Raw genomic sequence first — 18984 nt, 5'->3', positions numbered from 1 at the left:
GGCAATATACAAGGTGTAATATCCTAATGTTGTCATCTCCATTGTCATATTATTAATAACAATCAAGAATTCAGTAGGTTCCTCTCTCATATCCCAGCACAGTATATTTGTGTAAAGAAAGCACATAAAAGTAATTGAAAAAATATGCTCATAGATTGTATACGAGTGTTTAAGCTACCTATGGGTCTATAATCTTACTCTTATCTTTTTTCCTGTGTCCACAAAACCCAAAAACGCCAAAGAAGCAGTTTCAGTGAAAAATCAAAAGTCACTTTTGAAAACTTGGAAGTCAAAATGAGATAGTGTTTCACACTTCACAAATATGAGGGGTTTGTGTTGCCAGCATACGTCTGCAAAGAACCAGCCATGTGCTCCGTTCTTTTTATACCTCTGAGCTGAGTAAACTCCTCAAAACTGGAGGGCACATGTCACTTACACTGACATGCAAATCATTACTGCTTTGTCTGCCAGGAAATCTGTGTAAACCAATGCTGAGTACAGGTTCATTCTGTTGACATTTTCACCAACGGGTAAATTGGAAGGTTACACTGTTGACATACCAGATGTTATGCAAACTGCTTTTCAAACCAAGGTTTCCATTTATCTCTACAAATACATAAATTAGACACAAATGGTGTATGAATTTATTTTATTTAAATATGGTAAAACACCCATTTGTATACATGCAACAAAAACTACTGTGTGTAAACTCTACACCTCACAGTGTCAAAATGTCCTTTTTCACCCAGTACTTTTCATTTGCCTGAAAATAGTGTCATCTGTGTAACTGTTTTCCCTCAAAACCAACTGTTCTTCATAGTAAGAACATTACATGGAAGCCTGGGTGCCTGAATTAGCACATGGCATTATCAATGGGAGCTGAGCACACAAGTAGGAGTGAGACTACCAAATATCTTGAAAGATATGAAGTTATGCATATACAAGACTAGTTCAATATGCGCCAACTTTAGGCACACCCAAGTTTTTAATGTGGATTGGTTCCAGTTTTGATTTAGCCTGGGGGTACTTTGACCCTTTGACTCATCTCTAATAACAGAAATAAACAAAAAACTACTTGTCCAATGAGACTGTTATTTTGAACTGGTTCTCCTTTCATAGTGATGAAAATCAGGACTGACCTCATACTTCCATGCTCAACGAAGCACATGGAAGCACAAGGGTTAACCTTACTGCATTTCATTAGTCTCATGACTAACGGAGAGTAGGGCCGACTCCAGCTAAGCTTACAAATACCTTCGAGTATCTCAGCTGCATTAGTGTACACACAGTCAACAAATCTATAGTTGAAAAGAGCATTGTAGAGAGATGGCAAAAGAACAAACAGAGAAGGAATGCTCACCCATATCCAAAGATTTAGGTTCATGAAGAAAAGCTCCACAGGAACCCCAGAAAAAGATTCCCCAGAAAAGCGGTAGTCAGCCCTTAAATGGGGTCTAGGAGAGGTGGAACCTGGTTCCACCCCTTCCGGTCACACAGTTGAATTGCCTTCACCTGTGCCCCCAGGGCTGACCCAGTCCTTGCCTCAGGTGATCAATCAGTGGTTCAGGCCATGACTCAACAGTTACCATACACTGTAGGCAGAGAAAAAGGTGTCCAGGTCTCCCAGCACGATCTTATCTCCAGGAGTACCCTGTAGTGCCAGTGAGTTCTTGCCATATTTGCAACGTATGAGTCTATTCTGGTGTAAACCAGGCAAACCAGACTCATTTCCTAATTTCTAGATGCAAAGAAATGAGACTTTTTGGAATGACAACGATGCCTTCTGCCAGTTGCCTCATCTTCTAATCAAAGTAATGTCATAACACATCAGCTTTTCTGCAGTATTTTATATGCATTCAATATGCAGATGCAGAATGTTTTCAATACACTCCAGAAAACTCCTCCAAGCTGGAAGAAGCCTTGATCAATTCAGAGCCTTCTCAACCAGCTGAGACAGAGGACTGTGTCTTTCCCACTTTATAATTCTTCACTGAGTGCTCATACTGAAATTGTTTCATAACCACATGAATTTGGAGTTTTCATTTCACCCTTGGAAGAAATGTAGAGTCTGGCACGGTGACAAGTATAACAGTGTGTAAAAGCACAATTAACTTGTGCTCCCACCCCATTTTTTTACATTTCTGAGGAAGCTCTGAGATTTCAGAGTGATTGTTTTCACTTCAGAGCCAGCAGCACACGGTCCCTTCACTTCATCAGCTGGGCACGGGCGTCAGCTCCTGTCCCACAGCTGTGCCCCAGCAGTGGGCTTCCTAACCAAGAGAGGAAGGAAGAAAAAAGTCAAAATGGAGTTACATGTGGAACAAACACTATTAGGCATAATAAAAACACCATAGCCCCAGGTTGGAACTGTGAAAGCGAGGTACCTGAGTGATAGGGAGAGCATGGCTGCACCTCACAGCTCATTTCAGATGTGTGTCACTCCTGGAGCCCAGCTCAATCTGCTGGGTCAAGTAGAATGAGATGAAAAGTGTGCTCCTATATTTTTTCCACTGGGAAACACCAGCTTTGAAACTCTTCACAGAAATGTATTAGACTGGTGCTTTATCTAGTTGCTAAAAAATAAAGAAAAAAAGAAAAAAAATCAGAAAAAAAAATCTCAAAGCTGCAGAAACATTTTCAGGTTTTGGGCAAATTATTTTTTTCTTTGTATAACCAGCTTTTCACTTCAAAATCTGAATTTGTTTATAATATCTAAAAAATATAACTATTTTATAAACTATTTGTTTATACACACTAAGGACCCCAAAGAATAAAGATCAAACACAAATTTTCGATAGGATTGGGTTAGGATATCTCAGAAGATTTTAGCATCTGGTTTGACAAGTATTTTGAGATCCTGAATTCTCAATTCATCATGGTAAAAGAAAGATGGGTGAAAAGAAAATGGTTTCAGACACATCATACTGATATCTCAGTAGTGAAAATTTCTGTGAACTTTTGTATCTTTTTGACTTTCCGAAGGTGACTGCTAAAGCAGCATTAAATGTAAGTGCTCTCAGAATACTGCCCTTCTATCTGGCTGATTTGTTGTATGTGGGGCAGACTAGCGGGTGAAATCGGTAGTTTCAGAATGAAGGAGCCATTTTAGTAGTTTAAGGATGTCAGATGAGCAAGGCAGAGGTTATCTGTGCTGAACCTGGGTGCTCCATCCAACCACTGCTATGAACGTGGCTCCATGGTGGCTCTGGTTTGCTGCCACTTGTATCCAAGTGACAGCATGTGGAACATCTCACCTTGCTCCTGATGACAGCAGGCCCTCCCAGCTCTGTGTCCTCTTCCAATATATCTAAGCAGTGCTCTGTTCTCCCTTTCTTCACCCTTTTACTTGGCAGCTACAGGCAGATATCTCACCAGCTAGTGCTAGCGCAGGCGAGAGGTGCTTTAAGGCCTTTTTGTCTTGAGGCAAAACACAACCCTGGAGTTCATCTGTCTTAAATTCTCCTGTAGTTTGTTTTAGATACCACTGACTTCTAGGGGAAAATAATTTAAACTGAAATCAAGCAGACTGCCACTTCAGAACCGCCTTCACTCAGATCATGGATGGCACGAGGCACCAGGCAGCTTTCAGATTTCCAGCAGCGGTCAATAGCACTATGTATGCTTTTCCCTTACCACCAACACCATAAGGACATTCTGCCAGACACAATCATCTCTAACCAGCCTGGCAGCTTAGAAGCTATCCTAAACACTTGGTTTGAAGAGCCTGGCTGTTAAAAGAGGAACAGCCAACTGCAGGAACGGATAAAATAGCATTGAAAAGCAGAACAAAACAACACCATGCCAAGGCTTTGATAACTCTTTTTCACAAGCCCAAAGCCAGCTCTGTGCAGGGCTTAAAGACCATTTAAATACATAAATAGATATGTAAAAGTATTCTGCCACTCCTAACAGTTGCAGTAGTCACAGATTTAAAGCACCGCACACTTGATACGCACAGGAAATGGAAGGGGATGGGGTGGGTTTTATCTCATGAGGTTTTGTTCTGTAGATTCTGACTTTTTTTTTTTTTTAATCAATTGTTCGTTTTTAATGGAGTTATACCAAAACACCCTCAAGATCTGCAGTGGTTTGCACCTGTGGTTAGCAGGCCAAATAGTAGCATGTTTTGTTTTCCATGTAGCATTAGAGATGAGAGGGCAAGAGCATGGCTTGGTTTTACAAGACTTGGAGGGGCACTAAGGGCCCATACAGCCCCTGTTTGGCTGCCTAAAGCCTCCTCTGGTCATGAAGTAATATGGAAGGCTTGTAATAACAGCTGGTGACCAATACATATGTATTTTTTCATTAACCACTTTAAAGTTACTTCAAATTCTATGAGGTTTTTACTTAAAATTTAAAGAAATATTAAATTAAGACAAACAATTACATGCAAAAAAAGGAGGTAAAACTTCTCATGAGACCAAAGAAGCAAGGCAGACAGCTTTTCAGTTCACACGCTTCCTAAAGACAGTTTGTTTTGGATACACTCAAACAACCTTTACAAATATTTTTGCTGAATGTTTTTAGAATTGTCAGAAAACAAAAATAGTCCATTATTCACATAGCTTTGCTAGTAAGTTCCGTGATTACAAAGGACACAACTCACATGTCCTGCAACAGCTGTATTCCATCTAATTCACCTAGTTCAGCTTTGGTTTCTTATTGGTTTGGCAACCCTGAAGGTCCAGAATATGTTCTGGATAACATTAGGCATGAGAACACAGGTAGAGTTTAGGCTGCCTGAAAACAGCCTTGAATTCACAGAAATTTTCCATCTGCTGCTGCTCTTCCAGGAATGGTGCCACTCTACTCTTCCTTCCCTTTCACCAACGGCATATGAGCTCTGCAAATGACACTGAAATGCATATGTGCATCACAGTGGTGCTAAGGAATAAAGCAGGACTGATATCAGATGAAGAGATAGAGAAGTGCACCAAGGAGAAAAACTTGGGAGTGATGAGTCAACTAACTCCTCAGAAAGACAGCAATGAGATGAGATGCTTTGTTGTCAAGAGGAGATATGATTCATAGCAAAATTCACATGAAATATGAACCCAGAACCCAGCGTTCTCTGCCATCTCCGGGAATGACTGAGTGCTCTTGAGGGTTTCACCAGGAGGAAACTGAGCTTGATATATATGGTCACCTCTTTCCTGGAATGCATGGCCATCATTCATCAGGAAACAGAAGAGGAACTAAATGTGACTATACAAAATCTGTGCTTTCTCATAAACCTTTTATGCAGTTGTGTATTTAAATCCAAACTGATCTGTGGAGCTTGCTTTGTGACTTACGTTCAGTATCTGTGACCATCACTGTTTGGTTCCAAACTGCTCCTTTGCAATAATGACTGCTGTAACACTGAAGGCTGAATCACGCTCTGCCCATGGAGCCCAGTGCCTAAATGCAGGGCAAGAGAGGGACAGAAACAAACAAACAAGAAATAAGAAAGATCTGTGAGACAATCATGGGAAGCAGTGATCTCAGAACATCATGCTCCCCAGCACTGACAACCCTTTCTATAAGCATCATGGCAAAGGAAAAGTTTCATTCTCTTACACAAAAAATAATCTGTATTTTGAATGTTTTGTTATAAATTTGTTTTGATCGTTCACTTGATCTCTGAGTTGAGAACAAACGTAGGTTATCTTAGCATACAAATAACTCATAGGATATTTATCTTCTGGCTTGGTCTCCCAAGCAATTTTATAATACACACACGCACACACACATTTAATTGTATGCTTTAAATTCACTGGTATTCATGCCATGTCTGATCCTCATTATGAAAATACATCTTCTGGGTAGAATGGATGTTTTTATAGGACACATTCTGGTTATGGACATGATCTTGTAACTGTTTCTAGCTTGTGAGGTTGCAAGTCTGTGCTATATCTGCATTAGGAAGAAAGATCTTTCATATATGAAAATAAAGTGAATAAAAGAAGTTGACAAAGAAACATCAGATGATCTCTCAGATCATCCAGCTCTCAGCTGTACTCGGTGGAAATAATCCAAATAATGTCAGTAGAGGCAAGTACTAAATATAGACTGATGGTCTGGAGGTACTGGCATATTTGATTTACACTGCAGAACTGTAAACTTTTGAAGTTCTTTGAGATATTTGGATGCAAAGTCCAGTTAAAGTGCAGGCTTTGTGTCTCTGTCTGTCACTACAAGACAGTGTGACTCAGTCTGTGTTCCCATACACAGGAAGGACAGATAGACTGGCCACAGAGGAAGGGGAGAGTTTAATCCATTCACCACTGTTCTCTTCCAAGCAGGGAGTGGAATTATGGGGGAGGAAACAAGGCCAACCTCAGCTCAGCCTGCTGGCAAGAGCAGCTTAGGCTGTGTGGGGTAGGAGAAGGGAAGGCAAAGAGGCCTCCTGAGGTTTAATGGCCAGCAGCAAAATAGTGGCCTCCCTCAAACTGGAGGGAGTAGGGAGGAGTGTGATTCCAAGAGGACCGAATTTCCTGTTCAGTTTAGCTAAAGGGTGATGCAGTTTGCATGCTGCCTACTGCCCTGGGAGATGCCTGTGATCACAACTTCATGCAGAGAGATACAGAGGCACCTGGTATTTTAAAACAAAGGTCTGTAGGCAGGTATAGATCTGAAACTTCCACGTGGCACCTTGGCATGCATGGAAGCTATTTTTAAGAAGCCTCGGGCAGTGGCTCCCAGGAGCAGATTCTTAAGCTCCATTCCCATTATGGGAGATCTTCGTCTACCCTCCAAAACCTGTAGCTCAATGCACAGAGCCATCTGCTATGAGGTCACTTGTTCAAAATCTGTCGTGAATAAAGCATTTACTACTTAAGAACAAGAGTTTGGTGGCTGACATCAGCTGCCTGCTGCATTGATTCAGACCCCATTGGGGCACTTTAAAAACCTACGTGAAAAACCTCCCTGCCCTACAGGACCTACCAGTGCAGCAGCCCACATGCAGTGCCAGCAGTGCTGTACCACCAGCGTTGCCCAAAGCAGGCTAGGAAAGGATTGTCTGACCACTGCTTCCCCGAGGACCTCCGGGGAAATGAGATGTATCTCATGAGCTTCTCAATCAGCAGAAACTGGAACAAAAACAAATAAAACAGTTGGTGGTCTCAACAGTGTTTCTTGAGGGCAGTCACCCATGTTACAAAAGCTTTCCTTGTGATGGGCACTAATTGTTCCCCCTTGTTAATGCTCTTAGCAAAGAAGTCAGCAATGAAATTGCAATGGAGAGTAAAGGTCAGGCAGACAGAAGTATTTGGGTTTCTTGCCTCAAATAAAAGGAGCCTGAACTTCCACTGTGACCAGTGTGAATGTTGGTGCCTGTGTAGCAACCAGGACCTGACACTCCTGGCCCACATTTAATCACTGCAGTGATTGTCAAAATGTTGTTGCTGTTTGAAATTTGTCTGCAGAGGAGGGGAAAACAAGCATCTCCAGAAGTTTGCTCAGAGCTTTCGTGGAACACTCAGCTCCTCCGCAGGGATTCATCTCAGTCATCAGTTGGAGATAAAGAACTGGAAGTCTGCCTTCCAACTCTAAAACCTCCAAAACTTGGCCAAAATGGGTAGTCATGAATCTTGGCCTGTGTATCCAAGTCACCTTGTGTACTAGCTCTAATGGCAGGACCTCTCTCAACTGATGGCAGGACCTCTCTCAACTCGTGCTAGTCACCTCAATGTCAGTCTCTAGTCCAAACTGCTCACTGTGGGGAGGCATCTCTCCACTGATCGAGATGGATGCTTCACTCAGATTTGAAACTTCAGGCTTCAGCCACACAATTGTCAGAGATAGAGAGCACTACGGGTCCTTTGCTGTATGGCTGCAACAGGACTGCCAGCTTTGCCTCTCTCCCCTTACACTGTGTGTTTCCAAGCCCAGTAATCCTAGTGTGTCAAATCACTGCTAGTATTTATTCCTGGTCCTTTTATACTGCCTTTTCATAGGGGTTCAGCTGTAGTTTTCCCGTTAATTAGACCCATCTATACCAGAGCTTGTACTAGACCAAACCAAACACAAGCCAAAATTTAACCTATAAAACAAACATCAATGTTATCAATAGGCAGCAGGCTGAAAGAGGCATAACCCTGTCTGCTCTGAAATCAGAGAGAAATATCTAAAGCAGTGTGAAAAAGGCACCAAAATGGCACATTTTGAAAGAAATGAGATGAAAAAGATAGGCAGTCATTCTCAAATACAAGCAGTAGTTCTCTAATCACAAAGCAGGTCGCTAGTGGAGTGCTTCCCATGAGCAATACATCTGTGGTTATGCAAACCTTATAGGTACAGTTCCTATTACAAGCTAACACCAATATTTTCACTGCTAGCAAGTTCAGTGCAAATATGTGTCTTTGTTAGTAAAACTTAGAACATTTTAATCACATTTCAAATCTTATTTTCATTAATTAGCACATAACTTCAGTTTTAAAAATCAGGATTTTTAAAAAGAATAAACAATTGGAGAAGACATAGTTTCTCTGTTTAAATATGCATTCTGATGCCCATATCTATCACAATAGATTGTAGGTATTAAGATATCTTAAACGTCTCCTTGGAGACACTCTCCAAATCTTAAATTTTTAAAAGGAGTTCCAGGTAAATTCAAACCTTGCTCCCAGGTGGGGATCCATCAAAAAGTTCTCATTGTATGAGGATGCTGTGAGGTTTGATGTCCTAGTGAGCAAAAGGTGATTTTTGGTGGGCAATGGATCGACCTTCCAGTTCATGCTACAGCTCATCACATCAGAGGTGCAATCCCAGGTCTTATTCCTCTCTGTTTCCTGAGGTGGTCATGTAATCGGAAAATCTTCAGGTATGCAAGAGTTACTGATGGGATATGTCATATCAGAGGACATCTCTGGAGGCTACAAAGAAACAGAAAATCAAATGAAACATAAATAGTTCAATTATACGTAACAAAACTTGTAATATGTTTCCTAAGAAAATACGTGATTTTAGTGGCAATTTTCCTATGCAATATTTCAATGCTCAGGAATGTCAGAAGTTAAAAAGTCACCATTTCAAAATAAACAGTTGTATTTCAATGGAAAATGTTGGCTTCTATTCACTTGAACATCACTGATTCTCGGGAATGTTTCATCCTACAATAGCTTTCAGTACGTTAGTCAGTTCTAGCTACCGCTCTCAAAAGGAGGGTAAAGGGGAAGGGGAAAATTCTTAGCAGAGCAAGCAGGGTTTAGGATGACAGGAGCTTTTCAGTGCAGAGTAGGAAGGTGAGTTTGTGTAGGATCCACTCTGCCCAACCCGTCTCTCTCTTAACTTTAGCTTGGAGCAAGCATCAGATCCCAATGTAAACTTTCCCATCTGTGTTATTCTATTAACTGAAAGGGAAAGGGATTAGCATGTGTACTTGTCACATCTTTTGACCTGCTGCATACTGAGACTGAAGGTAATGTTAAAGCAAACAGCATTCTTCTTCCCCTGCCAGGATAAGCAGGGCATGGGGCAGCATTCTCCTCAAAGAAAAGAAAGCCAGACCACGTAACACAAAGTATGTGCCCCGTGCAAAAATAAATCTTGGAAGCTGCAGACTTCCAAAGGGTATACCTTAAACAGGGCAAGAAAAAGAGGGAAAACATCTGAGAGGAAAGTTCCCCTTGCTGCCAAGCACCAGATGGAGGAGGGCCTTCCCACAGAAATAGCTGCAGAAACCACTGCCAGGCAAGGAGGTCCTGCTCGTCCTGCTGCTCAGAGCATAGTGGATGAGAATATACTACTCTGATAAAAACACTTGCTCCAGAGAAGGGAGCTGGAATGTGGTACTGTGCTTTATAGTGTGACAGAGTCCAGCCTGTATCCCTGAAAGGAGTATACAGTTTGGAAGGTTAATATGGCTTGGGTTTCATTCTTCCTTTTCTTATAGAATCCATTTTCTTCCCTAATGTAAGTTTAAAGAGCACATGTGCACACACAGGCATGCACAATGGCAACAATAATCTGCTTTTCTTCTCCCTTCCCCTTTTATTTCCACAAGGCCTTTCCTGTGAGTGGGACAAGATGAAGTGTTGGATGGTGACAGTGATGGAGAACATGTTTGGGAATAGAGGGTTGCCAAAGAAGCTAGGCATCAAAAATCTTTTTCACGTGTTTCAGTTAGCTTGGCACTAAATTATTCATAGAAAAGAAAAATTGAGGGCTTTCCATTCCTGCTTGTCCCAGATGTTCCTGGGTCCTCTGTTAAATCAATAGAAGTGCATGCAGTTGGTCAAAGAAGAAAACAAACGCAGCACCTCCAGGATGATCCGGGCAGTTCAGCAATGGGAAAAAAGGCAATTAGCGGTATTGCTGTCAGAGAGCAAAATGAACGGGACAGGATGTGTTGGGTACAGTGTGCTCAGGAAACAGGCTCTTCCAAGAAGGCTTCAGGTACGCCCTGATGTTCCCAACATTTGAATGAGAGCCACTGTAACAATTACGGCCAAAGGCTGAGCATCCGATGACAACAGAGAAGACAGTTAATAGAAAGTACTAACCATAACTAAAATACAGTTCCACCTTGGGATCGCATTCCTTCAGAGTGCAAGAAGGGTATCAGCAAATCAGGGTGAGCCCAGAAGTGGGCTATTGAGACAGCTGAATAGATGAGGGAGGTGAACTTGTTCAGCCTGGGGAAGAGAATGTTAAAAGAGGGGATCCTAACTGTACCTGCTACCAAGGCAGTGGATAATTACAAAGGAGGCAGCATCCAACTTGTCTCAGATAAGTACAGCAACAATGATGAGAGGCAAAAACCAAAAACCACTAGTTGCACCAAAACTAATTCCAGTTCCACTGAAAAAAAAAGAATCACAAAATGTACAGCTAAGCTCTCCAGCAGGCTGCAGAGCGAAATACCCAATGCTGGGGATATTTAAAACCTCACAGAACATGGTGCAGAGCAACCTGAGCAGCCTTCTGAAGTTGGTCCTTTTTTAAGCAGGGGCCCAGACCAGAGGATCTGTAAAGGCCAGTCCCAGTCCTAACCAGTCCATGACTCTGAGAATACCAATTATATTTTTGCAGTGATACAGACAGTCCCTTTCAGAAATCCCCATCTCCTATCTCATCCACAATGCCACCCTCTGATTTAAACTCTCACTCCCACAGAATAGAAGACAGAATAAAGCATAACTGAAAATACGATCTGTACCACCTGCCATTTGTGACTTCATTGCAGGCCTTTCCATTCCCTGTGAACTCTGTCATTCTCCCCATATTTTATCTCTATGGGACAAACAGGTCAAGAAGACAGTGCTGTACTAGGAAACACACAGCTACACAAACACACAGTCCTGTTTATGGATGCCCAAGTTCACTTCTGCATGCTGCTTGCACTGTCACCTCAGGAAGTGAATAAACCTCACTCCCTTCCTCAATTGTCTCTATGCCAGGGGCACAGACGCACACTGTGGACAAAAAGTAGCTTTGCTACTTTTATTTCTCCAGGGGGGGAAAAAAAAAAAAAAAAAAAAAGTGTAACTATACTGTCAAAAGAAATACCCTTAAAGCCTGATGCATCTACTCTCGCTAGAAGAGCCATAATGGTAGAGGGTCTGGAGAGGACAGCTCAGGATGGACAATCTCCCCAAAGCAACAAGTAGTGGTATCAAAACAAGTCTAGCAGGGCATGCCAAAGAGGAACGTCATGATTTCTCCTTGAACTCAGTCTAAATAAGATGGGAAATGTTTCCCCATGCTTTGCAAAGTGTTAGGCAAACGTGGGCTGAAGTTACAGGGAAATTCAGGAGAGATGCAGTCAGTAATATGAAGCTTCTCCTGTGCTAAGTGGCAGTGGATGAGATCAGAGGGGCTAACACTGAGATTCCTCGGTGCTCATAAGCATGTTTCCTGAGCAGGTATGAACCCCTCTCAGAATAGATTACTGAACCAATGCTTACACCTGTCTGTGTTATTAAATACAGCCATTTAAATGAAGTGATTGGGAATGTTTACAGGGCATATATATGAGCTAAACAAAGAATGTACTTTTGGGAGGCTATGCAGGATGGGTCATTACTTTGCTGAAAATAAGCACTCTCACTCTTTGGCAGATTTACTGTTTTCCCTGTACATGACTGGAAGCATTCAGCCTGACAGTACAAGGCAACAGCGCTGCAAACTGCCCCATACAGCCCCTCTCCTTTCTCATTTCCTCCTCTCAAACTCTCCTTACTGACATTGTATTACAACCTAATGATGGATCATGACACTTATCCCTGAGGTTGATCACACATGCGTGATGACTGGTTTATTAATAACTAACAATATTATTTTCACATTCCTTGTGTATGTATCCATGGCCTTGCTGCTGCTGTGCTGTACAACACCGAGCACAGAAATCAAGCACGCAGAAAGCCGATCTGTTGAGGACAGTGGGATGAGCTGTGCTTAACCAACACTGCTTCGGCGCACGTTTATACCTACCTTGCAGTGGCCACGCAGGACATTTGTGACACAATTTGATACTGTTTTTCTGCATCCCACATTAATTTCATGGACACTCAGACTCTGTTCACTGACATTCTGCGGTGGAAAAGTCACAAGATGGAAATTCAATTAATCAAAGATGCCATCAGACCTTCATTCTCACGGCAGTCACACTCATGTCTTCAGATGATAAATCAGACGTGAGCTTACCGAGTGAGCACTGCTAACTTCCAGTTGATAGGAGCAATCTACCCCTAGCTCTAAAGTATGAACAGTAACCTATGCCTAACACTAAAATAAGAACAGTAAGTTATGTCTAACACCAAAATACTAAAAGTAACCAATGCCTAACTCTAAAATAAGAACATTAAGTTATGTCTAACACCAAAATACTAAAAGTAACCTATGCCTAACTCTAAAATACAAACAATAATCTACTCCTAACACTAAAACTAAACTTAACATAAAATCAACAACAAAAACAAGAACTGAAATGTAACTCCTGCAGCATTTAAATGGGAAGGGGAGCTTGCAGAACTTGGCTCCAGAGGAGGCTCGAAGGAGGAGCAGCTGTTAAGTAATGCCACCCAGCTAATGCTGGGGGCGGGGGCCGCGCAGCGGGTAAGGAGCCGAGCGCCTGGACCAGCGACGGTGGAGCTGTGACGGCGCCAATGAGGGGCCTGGCACGGTGGTGTGGTGCCAGGCCAGCTGTGCCGCAGGCGGATCCACCTCCATCGGCTCATCCAGAGGTGGATCCACCTCCATGGGCTCATCCAGAGGTGGATCCACCTCCATGGGCTCATCCAGAGGTGGATCCACCTCCATCGGCTCCACCGTGGTGGTCACAGCGCCGGTCCAGGCATGATGGAAAAGGACTCTCTTCCCCCTCCTCCACTTGATGTTAAAGGTGGCCGCTCTCCTCCTCTTCGCTTCTGGGAACCCAAGCTCCCTCTTCCCATTTAAAATAGGGCAGCATTTGCCCCTCGCACTCTTCGCTCCTGACATGGCTGCTAACTGCCAGAGCTTTCAGAGGCGAGTGCGTTGTCCGGGGCAGCGGTGACCAAGGTGACAGCTGGTGAGGGTTCTAAAATGGCAGCCGCACTGCTGGCACTGGCGTTCCACATAGGATGAGGAGGGGGCTGGAGGACAGGGCATGGGATGGTAGCTAGAAGGCACTCCCTGTGCACAGCAGGCAGCCCTTCTCTCCGCCAAGCAAGAGGGCACAGAGGAGCCGGCCCCCACAAAAGGGCCCTCAGCATCCTGCACCCTCGCCGTTCTTCCACAAGGGAATCTTTTGGGGCTGGGACACGCAGCACACAGCGCCATGGTGCTGAGCTCAGGAAAGCCCTGAACAAGAACAGCAGGCTCCAAAGGGACCTGACTACACCTGCCTCCTGGTTTCCACATTAGCATCCAGCACCTCTTCTTGCACCTCACAGCTGGGGATTCAACCATTACCTACAATAAATATGTCCAACTGGATTCTGAACAAAACTTCCAGAGTCTCAGAGGAAATACGTTACAGGGAACAACCTTCCTCAACAAGAAGGTTTGTTACTCATCTCGTTTATAAAGGCTTGCATTCAAAAATCCCCAAATAACGTATCCAGTATTTGCTATCATCTCAGCCAGCCTTGGTGGCAAAGATGTGGTAGGAAAGTACTGCAGGACACAACTTTCAGAGAACACCCAGGTGCTTGGTAGGATGCCAGTCACTGCAGGCCTGTATAGTACACGAGCGTCCTTTACCTACTGCAGATGCTCAGTTACAGCAAGTGAGCATCTCACCTTGACTTTAAAGAAATCCCAAAATGACATTTCTGAAAACATGTGCATTGTACATTTATTGACCAACAGAGTATTTCCAAGTACAGAGTCCTGACAATATCCATGTAGATTTAGCTTCCTTTGAGCGTGGCTGTTGGGAGATCTTATTACTCTAAGCCAGGTATGAAGCTGCCTAGTCCTAGGTCTGAGAGCTGCACAAACAGACTGACCTTTTAGATCAGGCAATTAATACATGCTTTTCTATAGGTGTGTGTAATAATTTTTGTGTAAGTACTCAAACACACAAAAACAGAGATGTATGCATGCACACATGCTGCGCACGCTGCCAGAAAATGGAGTGAAAAAAAAGCAACTACACATCAGGGTAGTGCTTTACATAAGAAATTTGCGGTCTCCTGAACTGGACAGGCAATATCAGCTTTCCCCAGGATTATACAGATTGTGTACCAAGTCAGTGGCTTTAAAAGACTACCGGTGTGCTCAACAGAACTCACCAGTACTCCTTGGCAGCCTTCCACTCTAGCTCTGCTGGCCAAATAATCTGCCTAATGCATTTTAAGCCTTAATTAGATTTTTCTGACTCTTGTTTTTTCTGCTTGAAGAGCATATTAGTTCAAGGACCAAGTATTTATAGCCCGTTTGGTGGTGTTCTGACACCAAATGCCAGTATTTCCACCGCATGGCAGTGCCAAGGCCTAAGGACTCACACATCTACAGGCACAAACACCATATCCTTAATGCTCTGAAATGCCAAAAGAGAGAAACTTGATGATTTGCCCTTATTTTAGCAGTAGCAAAGTGAAAGGAAAACACCGTGTGGAACATTTTAATATCTGAAACATTTCTATTTACTTAAGTAACGTTGCAGTTTTTCCAATTAGGATATTTTATACTTTTTTTTTTTTCCCCATTTTCTGTTTGTCCTCAACTTAATCACAACATGTCTTCAAATTCTATATTTGAACTTGTCTGATTTCCACCTTTTCTCACTAACAATTCCAGTCTTCTGTTTTTAATTCTTAGTTGACTGGGCCTGAAACCTATGTAGGATGGTGAGATTTCTGATAAGAATATCTCCAGTTTTTCCTGTTTTACAACAGCTGAACAATGGGAGCACTGAACCACTGCTCAAATGTATTCCAGAGTTACAGATCCCCCTTTTTTTCATTATTATTTTTTTTTTAATACAGATAAGTTTAAATCAACTCTCTAATACAATAAGGAACAGCAAACAGCATTCGTGGGATCCCACAGGCAAAAAACATAGGTAGGAAAGCTTCTAAAGCTGTGACAGCAAACAGCAAATAAGCATTGCCTTCAGCTTTGTGCTGTTTTTTGAAGGGCAGTATACCCTCTAATCAGCTAAGTGATAGAAGCATAGGTCTTGTTTGCACTTGATTTTCCCTTTTCCTCCTCCCTTGCCAACCACTGGGGTACCCCCAAGCTCTGTGCAGAGCTGTCCTGTTGACTTCTCACCATCCCCATTGCCACCAGTGCCACTCACAGAGCTCCTACCAGCTGTGGTTCACATCGTACAGCTGCTTTTAAGCGAAGGTGCATCAGGATTAAATCACGTCAAGTTTTTCCTGCTGCCTGGCTATGCTGTGTTGGTGTGAGCAAGTGCATCAAGGCCTAATCCTTGCAAGATGAAAGCAAGGTTCTCTCAGCTTCAATTTGAGTTTCGGACCACAAACTGTCAAAACGTGGATGTGAAATAATCTCTGTCAGTTTACTTATCCCCCTCATGCTGATAAAGTCCCACTACTCCAACACAAAGTCCTCAGAGAAGTCTGTAAAATGAAAAAAAATAATTAAAAAAAAAAAAAGCTAAATCAACTCTCAAATTCCCATGTAAACTGGGTTTAAGAGTGGAAAATTTCTTTTACCTATTCTTTGGGTGGTACAAAAATCTAAAATTCCTATAGCCCTGCTTCCTTGCGCCAAGTCAAACAAGGATATTGTCCTTTTAATGTCTTGAAGGCTCTGTTTTCTTGTAATGCCAAATGCAATATTTTTTTGAAAACACTACACCAGAAGTTTCCCAGCTGAGAAAACAGGCTGGTGAAAAATGGTTTCAGAAAACGAAATAAACCATGCAAAAGCTGTTCAGGGTGTGTGTATGAAATGAACATCTGGATTTGGCTTGTTAAACTGCCTCCTTTTTTCCTCTCTCTCCCCCTCCTTTTTCTTTTTCTCACAGCTGTTCGAAAGAGTCCTAAGGGCAAAGAGACAGGTCAATGGACTGGGTTACACCTTTTTTTCTTTCCCTCTTTTTTTCAAACCCCTTTGCACCTACGCAAGGAATCCAGGCCACATGTGTGTTTAATAAGTAGGCACAAACACAAGAGAGAAAAAAAATATCTCAATTCCTGTTGGTTCTTAGGAAAGACACTGAAGGAAAAATAAACTCCGGATTTCAAATTTTTTTTTTTTCTCCCTCTCTCTCAAAGAAAAAAGAAAAAAAAAAAAAAAAAGAAACCTTATGGTTCCAATAAAATATTCCTTCAGAAACCCAATGGATTTTATTCTTTAAAATCATGGTCTTTGCAGAATGTATCTTTTTGTCTGCTCCCTCAGAGAGAAATAACAATGGGTTAATCCATAACCTGCTGGAGCAAGAGGAAATTATAAAATGCCACTGGCCTGGTTTCATTGAACCAAGTCTTCTGATACCACTACACAGATACATAAATTTGTACTGAATGGGTTCAGATCTTATTTCAAGCTGCAACTTCCCCAGTTGAGGGGAACAGCAGTTTGAGTAGTGCAGAAACAAATCAGAACAAAAGTAACTGAGAAAGATAACTTCTGAGAAACAAATGATTCGCCTTTTTCTACTAATCCCACACCCTATGGCATTGCTAAATCCATGGCCAGCAGCAGAGCATCCTTCAGCCATGGCAGGCGTCAGCACCCTGCTCCAGGAGGGCAAGGGGAATCATTTCCAGGTGGTTCTTCTAGACAGTGTGTGAGGGCTGCACTGGGCCTGACCCAAATCTTGGATTGTATATCAGATGAACAAATTACATGTCTTAGCTTGCAGTCAGGGCTGCTAAGATAGCTGTAGACCACTGAAAATCACCTCCACTAAAATATTGTATTCCCTCTGGAATATAGCCACGGGGCACTGTACCTTCATGTACACAGATGGGGCCTATCAAGGAACAAGGGCACAAACCCAAGGAGACACTGATAGTTACTGTAAGTAAACAAAACAAAAACCCTTCATATTTAAAACTTTCTGCTTTAAAATTTGAGCTTTCTGCTAAACTAATAGCAATTTCTTCGCAGCTTGTGCACATCTACACTTGATACGTGGATTTTAAGCTTAGACCCAAGTATTACACACCTGCTGATCCTTGCAGTAGCAAACTGGAACTATGACTGCTGACACCTAACTTTACTCTTTCTCCTCTGAATTCAGCTTGAAGTTGGCCATGATATCACAGCCCAGTTATACAGCAATGAGCCCCCAAGTATTTGAGTTTATTTGGAGAATATTATTTTGGCTAGAAAATTTATGTTGAAAATCAAAGTAGCCTCAGTAATACAAAAGTCCCAGTGCCAGGAAGGAAGCTCTATTGCCTGACATTAGAACAACTCGGGCCACACAAAGACCTTTTCTGGAGAAAGCCTTTGCACAAAAACCTCCATCAAAAAGCCAGGATCTATCAATAGATGCTGCATGTCCAGACTGGATAAAACACACGGTGACAGTGATGAGCTTTGGGAAGGTCTTCCCAGAGAGGAGGCAGTGCTGTTTGATGAAACTGGCTTTGAACTATCTAAGCTCTTCTAAAAATAAAAAATAACAACACATTCACAACAAACAAACACCAGTCCAATCCCACTACTTCCTTGCCTGCCTGCCCCAGGTCTGCATGGGATCCATGGCCAGGAGATGGATCTAAGTCATAGAACGGTTTGGGTTGGGAAGGACCCCAAAGGTCGCCTACTTCCAACCCCCTGCCACGGGCAGATGCTGACTGCTAGATGAAGCACTAGATCAAACAGCCCAGAACACCATCCAAATCTCAAATAGGAACTTGCCTCGCATTGTGTTAGTCTCATGATGGTGACAGGGAATTATGTTTGGTCTTCAAAGAACTATTTTGCTGCTGTTTTCCAAACTCACATCTGCTTCAGTAGGGCTGAATGTCAATATTACCCTAAAATCCAGCTGAAGGCAAAATGAGTTATATTTCTCCCCTCTTCATTATTATTATTTTTTTCTTTTTTTTTTTTTTGTGCAGACCATGAGAGGAGCATGGCAGTGAACGTTATTTATGGAGCACCTAATAAAAATGCTATGGGGAAATAATTACTGGAAACATCTGACTGTGTGACTGTAAATGCCTCGGCCCCAGTGCGCTGATTTAATGGACCACTGCTTTACTCTGCTATGCCTCTTGCTACTGACTGCAGGCCCCCTGCCCTCCTATTAAACTGCCTGCGTCGCCGCGAGGCCGGGACTCGGCTCACCAGCTTTATGGCAGCGTTCCCGGGAGCGACGGTGATGGTGGGGTGACTCTGTGCTCACAGCGAGGCCTCGGGAGGGAAGAGGGGCTTCGTGGCTAGGCAGGGCTTCACAAAGTGATCACAGTAGAAACCTGAAGGTTTTGTGGCTCTGGGGTAGAGCAACCCTTAGCAGTGCAGTTTCCAGGTGCTTTCAGGTATTTCTGATTGATGCTGGGATGCAAATTCTTCCCTCTTTTTTTAATCCCTATTCCTTTATGATCCACAAATCACCAAACTGGTTTCTTGTTGCCTCTTTAA

The 18984-nt window shown here is 42.7% G+C and overlaps 1 long non-coding RNA gene across 1 annotated transcript; it reads right to left on the bottom strand.

Moving 5' to 3' along the window:
• Positions 1-652: 652 nt before the first annotated feature.
• On the bottom strand, positions 653-13149 carry LOC116235175 (uncharacterized). Its single transcript, XR_016471948.1, has 7 exons — positions 12631-13149; positions 12418-12516; positions 8602-8858; positions 6928-7073; positions 5295-5400; positions 2385-2573; positions 653-2270 (listed from the first exon to the last, which is right to left on the bottom strand). It is a non-coding gene; the product is annotated as an uncharacterized LOC116235175 (long non-coding RNA).
• Between the last annotated feature and the right edge of the window lie 5835 nt (positions 13150-18984).

This window comes from Phasianus colchicus, chromosome 17 (assembly GCF_987193195.1).
Source record: "Phasianus colchicus chromosome 17, bPhaCol1.hap1.1, whole genome shotgun sequence".
Lineage (NCBI taxonomy): Eukaryota > Metazoa > Chordata > Aves > Galliformes > Phasianidae > Phasianus > Phasianus colchicus.
The sequence above is the reverse complement of the archived record's forward strand: the minus strand, read 5'-3'. Positions and strand labels throughout refer to the sequence as shown.